At 38.7% G+C, this 6,590-nt stretch overlaps 1 pseudogene; it reads left to right on the plus strand.

Annotated features, from left to right (window-relative positions):
• Positions 1 to 1,094: 1,094 nt before the first annotated feature.
• LOC100948547 lies at positions 1,095 to 1,672 on the plus strand (annotated as a pseudogene).
• Positions 1,673 to 6,590: the final 4,918 nt, after the last annotated feature.

Here is a 6,590-nt window from a genome sequence, read left to right on the forward strand (position 1 = left end):
GGATTCAGGGATAGGCCCATTCAGAACCAATGTATCTCAATTCTGAAGCCTTGGTTTCAGCCATCAGGAATGCAGACTCTTTCTTTTCCTGGGAAATTTGGAACTGGAGGTAAGATAGCCCTGGGGTAACTGCAGTGCAGTCATGACTGAGGCACCTATAAAAAGGACAGACTAACAAGAGAAAAGCATACAAATTTATTTATTTAATATAAGCTTTATGTGACATGAGAGCCTTCAGAAATGAAGACCTAAAGAATAAGAGAAACATATTTTGAAACTCAGGTTTGATGAAGAAGTGTAGGGTCATGGAGAAGGATGAGCAGAAAAAGGGGGCGTGATCTGATGGCAATAAACTGGGGAAGCTTAGCAAGTTCTGTCTGCTGAGATCCTTTCCTGTGACTTCAGAGAAAATGGTCCAGGATGTTCCTTTCCTCCAAGTATAAGGAAGGCAGCTCAGGAGTGAGGGCCTTATGACCTGCTTCAGGGGAGAAGGGTGAGGGGCAGGCAGGAGAAAACTTCCTAATTCTGCTATTTTCTTTAAGGCCAAGTTACCATATTGGGGGGTAATGTGTCCTGAACCCAATAACCTTGAGGGGAAAATATGACTAGGATGGAGCCAGCCTTGTGGATGGCAAAGCCAGAGGTGGTCAGGTAGAAATCCGGTCCAGTTGACACCATTTGATCTCAGACCAAGTAGAACCCCAGGCTAGTCAAACCCTGCTCTTTTCAGTTCAGGAGCCAGGGAATTCCTTTTATGCTGAAACAATTTGAAAATTTGAACTTTTGTTTCTGCCTATAGCAGGACGAGTCCTACCATTAAAAAATTAGAGATGATTATTTCCTTAATGTTTTTCTATATTTTCCCTTTTTCTATGGTGAACATAATATCTATAAACAGAATCCTTCACACACATATAATACAAAATTGTTTTCAATTCTCCCAATATAGTGTTGATGGATTCTTTATTCTTATTCTTTGTGCTGTAAAGTTTAGTTTTCCCCTTAATGTTGCATCTGAATTTTTATCTTTACTTTCTAGATAAATAATATATCTCCTTAAAGAAAGAACTTATTCTTGGAACAGTACAGTCAAGATGGCTAAAGGTGACCTCAAGAAACCAAAGAGCAAGATGTCTGCCTATGCCTTCTTTGTGCAGATATGCAGAGAAGAACAGAAGAAAGACCCAGAGGTCCCTGTCAATTTTGCAGAATTTTCCAAGAAGTGCTCTGAAAGGTGGAAGGCAATGTCTGGGAAAGAGAAGTCTAAGTTTGATGAAATGGCAAAGGCTGATAAAATCCACTATGATCGGGAAGTGAAGGATTATGGGCCAGCTAAAGGAGGAAAGAAGAAGAAGGACCCGAATGCCCCCAAGAGGCCACCATCTGGATTTTTCCTCTTCTGTTCAGAATTCTGCCCCAAGATCAAGTCTACAAATCCTGGTATCTCTATTAGAGATGTGGCCAAAAAAGCTGGGTGAGATGCGGAATAACTTAAATGACAGCGAAAAGCAGCCTTACATCACTAAGGCCACCAAGCTGAAGGAGAAGGATGAGAAGGACGTCACTGACTAAGATTAAAGGAAAGTTTGATAGCACAAAGGGTCCCGCTAAAGTTGCCAGGAAAAAGGTGGAAGAGGAAGATGAAGAAGATGAGGAGGAGGAAGATGAATAAAAAAACTGTTTATCTGTCTCCTTGTGAAGACCTTAGAGTAGGGGAGCGCCGTAAACGACACATCTCTTATTCGAGAAATGTCTATTGCCCTCACTAGGTTTAATCACAAAATTTGATCATGATCATATTGTATTCTCAAAGTGCTCTAGAAATTGTCAGTGGTTTACATGAAGTGGCCATGGGTGTCTGGAGCCCCCTGAAACTGTACCAAAGTTGTACATATTCCAAACATTTTTAAAATTAAAAGGCATTCCCATGTTCTCCTCACTCTGTGCACTTTGCTGTTGGTGTGACAAGACATTTAAAGATGTTTCTGGCATTTTTTTTTAATTGGTAAGGTGGTGTTAACTATACGGTTATAGTATATAACTGGTTGCAGGCTAGAAATCCTGAGTTATCAACTGTACGTATCTATAGTTTGTAAAAAGGACAAAACAACTGAGACCAACTCTTGTGGCTCCTTGCTTGGCATTCAGGCTGTGGGAATAGATGCCCTTCAGAGAGGCCGTAGCTCAGGGCGTGCACTGTGAGCTGGACCTGTGGACACTGCAGTGGGCATCCATTTAGCTTCAGGTTGTCTTATTTTCGTGGATAGTGACATAGCATTCTGCTGCCATTCTTAGCTGTGGACAAAGAGGGATCAGCTAGCATGAGAAGTGTTTGGATTTTTTTTTTTTTTTAGTTAAATGCGGTAGTTTTTTAACTATTTTATTTTAGAACAAACCATAGAACTCTTCATTATTGGCATTTCATTAGTGGCAAACCATAGAACTCTTCATTATTGGCATTTCATTAGTGGCAAGCAACAGCCACTGCATCAGAGCCACTGCACAGAACCTTCTGTGCTTAAACACATTGGCAACATTCTATTATTTTTTGTATGTTTAGAATGCTAATATCTTTTTCAAGTTAAATAAACAGTATTACATTTTTTTAAAAAAGAGAGAAAGAACTTATTCTCAAATCTTGTTCAGATTGTTTTGGTAACTGACAATACCCAGGATGGGTTTAGAATAATCCTCTTACTTTCTTTGAAACTAACTTAGATTTAACAAAGGATTGATTTTCTTTGTCTATGTCAAAGTATTTTAGGCAACATTTGTCATTCTAATAGGCATTCATTTTAGAGAAGGAAATTTTGACATATATTTTTCTGGGGCAATTTTCTTTGCAGACAGTTGGTATACATTTTATTAGTACAAGGTCATAAATTTAATATGACCCCCCACAGAAAAAATTTGATTAATGAATAAATATTTGCTGAGAACTAGTCTAGGATCTTGAACTTCTCAGTTTAAAATTTATTAAATTTGGGGAAGTTAAAGTATAAAAGTAAGATGGAAGTAGTTAAGTTTCATCTTCAAGTAAAAGAAGACAGAAGTTCTCTATGGAAATCTGGAAAAAATAAAATATATGTATTCCAGGAATTTGCTTTAGGCACTATACATTTACAAGAAACTTCATCACCACTCTTGAAGACCTTAGGTATTTAGTGAGTGGTGACACTGTGTGTGACCCTACGTAGGTCAGTTATGTGGACAGCCATGTGCAAATTAAGGGTCTTGGTGAAAAGCAAGAAAAACTGACTTTGAAAAAGAATAGTTAACTTTTGAAAGTTAACTTGATCTGGTTTACTAAACAAATGCACAGCTGAAGAGCCAGGCTGGAAGGGGCAGGAAGCAGGGGTGCCCAGGGAATCTGGCCATATGGACTAATCTATAATTTTAGTATGCCAGCTCCACACTTTTTTATTCTCTTTGTCTCACTGCTAAAAATGTAAAGAACTAAGAAATAAAAAGCCACAGGCTATGTCTTAGTCTGTTCCTCCCACCATCACAAAATACCTTAGACCAGGTAATTTATAAATGATAGAAATTCATTGCTCATAGTTCTGGAGGTTGGGAAGTCCAACGCCATGGTGCCAGCAGACTCCGTGTCTGAGTCAAGCTGCTCTCTGCTTTGTAGATGGTACCTCTTGCCACATCCTCATGTAGTGGAAGAGACACGGCCCCCGTGCGTCTCTTTTGTAAGGTCACTAACTCCATTCATGAAGGCTCGACCCTCATGACTTAATTACCGTCAAAGGCCCCACCTCCATGATTAAGTTTTAATATATGAATTTTCAGGGGACACAAACATTCAGAACATAGCAGGCTGGAAAGGGCAAAGCATCTCATCTTGATAGAGTCAATTCTGCTTTACTAGAAGTACAGACAAATCAATATTAGACAGCCCCGAATGGTACTGTTCAATATGTTTAATTAGGATTTAGTAGTGGGTAGATAAGTTGGCTCCTAAAATGCCTTTACTTCTCAGAAAGATAATTCATTAATTTGTTTTCAAATATGACATATAAAACTTTAGTGTAATTTCACAGAACAAGTTTCCACTATTATGTAGAGTAAAATTCACAAAAAATACTGATGATGTAATATTGTTAAAGAAATCACACTTTCACATCAAGTAAGAGGATGTCAAATAAAAATTATGTGGCTTCATTAATGAAGAAAATAAATATGAAAATTATAAGCATGATTTAATTAGCATTTTGTGAAGTATCTATAAAAGTTATGCTAGAAACATGATAGTGGCATTTGGAAGTCATTTCCAATTTTAAGAAATGAATTGTATCATGTATGACTGTAGTAAGTGACAAAGTGGCTTTAAAATATCTGCTCAACAGAGTATGAAGAAGACAAGTTTTACTTTCAATGCCATTCAAATAGAAACTATATTAACACTTAAGTGATAATATTAAGCAAAAAAAGAAAATTTTTATATTTAAAATTATTATAAGATTGTGATATAATAAGCCTTAATTTTTTTCCTAGTGATGCATTTTTCTTTCAAAAAAATTACATGGGACAGCACCTGTAGGTCAATGGGTAGGGCACCAGCCATATACACGAAGGCTGGCGGGTTGGAACCCAGCCCCAGCCAGCTAAAACAACAATGACAACTGCAACAACAACAACAAAATAGCCAGGCACTGTGACGGGTGCCTGTAGTCCCAGCTACCTGGAAGGCTGAGGCAAGAGAATTACTTAAGCCCAAGAGTTTGAAGTTGCTGTGAGCTGTGACGCCATGGCACTGTACCTAGGGAGACACAGTGAGACTGTGTCTCAAAAACAAAACAAAACAAAACAAAAAAACAAAAAGATGACCTGGAGACACATTGGAAATGAAAAGTTATTTCAGGAAGTGCTTTTTTTTTTTTTTTAAGACAGAGTCTCACTTTGTCACCCTCAGTAGAGTGCCATGGAGTCAGACCTCATAGCAACCTCTTGGGCTCAAGTGATCCTCTTGCATCATCCTCCCAAGTAGATGGGACCATAGGTGCCCACCACAACGCCTGGCTCTTTTTAAAGACGGGGTCTTGCTCTTACTCAGGCTGATCTCAAACTCCAGAACTCAGGCAGTCCATCCTTCTTGGCCTCCCAAAGTGGGATTATAGGCATGAACCATTGTGCCTGGCCTTTTTTTTTTCTCTAGACACTGCACACAGGAGTTTTTTTTAAAAGCACAGTCTTAGACTGAGTTCTACCAGAAGCAGATTTTTCAAAATTCAAAATATATTTTGATCCTAGAGGTCAAACACTAATTCTGCCATAGATAAAGTTATAAAGTTTAAAAATCTGTTAACCAACTCAAATAAAGTTCTACCTATTAAGAAGATAAAAGTGAAATTGAGAGTGAATAATTGTGGCAATTGCTACCGGTTTCATTTATCTCTTCCTATAAACAACATTCCCCACCCACCTTCGTGGCGTGTAACAATAATGATTGCTTATTATCAGTATCTCGGTCTGAGGATTGACTGGACTCAGCTAGACAGCTTTTGCTGAGGGAAACTGCTCACACAGTTACAGTCAGACAGTAGCTGATGCTGGAGTCATTTCCAAAGCTTCTGAACTGTGAACAGGCAACTGTGAACAGTTTTGTATTTACATTGTCATACCCTTTTCTCTTTAATGGGGTATTGTTTGTGGCTGTCCAGTAGGGCCAAGGATTTGATCATTTTTACCACAGGGATTGATAGCCAGAGGAAAAATAACGATTAAGGTGTAGGTAGCCAGATGACAACTTCAGGAAAAATATGCCCTAGGGATAAGAGACCTGCAGCAGTGGTGTTTGCTGGGTCAGCCTGGCCAGCTCCAAAACATGCAGTGTCCATCACTGAGGGTCACTGCGAGGGAATATCTAGACTTGACTGCAATTCGTGACCCGACTCAGCCTCCTCAGGGTTCTGCAGGTCAAGCTGGCATCTTAACTCCCCTTCTGCCCAGCACAAATCCTGTGAGCTAATGTTCAACTTCTGGTGCTGTCCATGAGGTCAGCGTTGCAGATAGTTAAGCTGCTTACCCAGTGTGGCAAAACATGAGAGGTTAGTAAAGGGGAACTGGATGTTTCATCTCCCTTTGACAGTCTAAATCCAGGACTTAGTAATTCTAATATTAACTGACAATTTTTTGAGGTTTTATCATGCTGAGCACTGTGCTAAGAGCCAAGCATATATTAACTAATTTAATTGTCATATCTGCCCTTGGGATCAGTACCTTTGAAGAAATAAATGTTATGAAATTTAGAGAAGTCAGTTAACTAACCCTGGAGCCTTGAAAGAAACCAGATCTGAGTCCCAATATGTGTACCACAATCCCCCTCCTCCATGCTAAATGTATTTTATTGAGATAACAGTTTACAAATAGTGGAATACACCAAGCTTAAATATACAACTCAAAGGATTTTAATTTATGCATACACTTGTATAACTACTATTCAGCTCAAGATATAAAATACAGGTATAAAACTATATGTATAAGTTCCGACAATTTCATAAACTCATCTTACCTCATTGCTGACTATCACTATAGTCACCTTCAAAGTACTCCCCTTGAGAAGTGATGCACTGATGTCATTG

Source organism: Otolemur garnettii, unplaced genomic scaffold, assembly GCF_000181295.1.
Source record: "Otolemur garnettii isolate 467f Iridium unplaced genomic scaffold, OtoGar3 scaffold00113, whole genome shotgun sequence".
NCBI classification, from domain to species: Eukaryota; Metazoa; Chordata; class Mammalia; order Primates; family Galagidae; genus Otolemur; species Otolemur garnettii.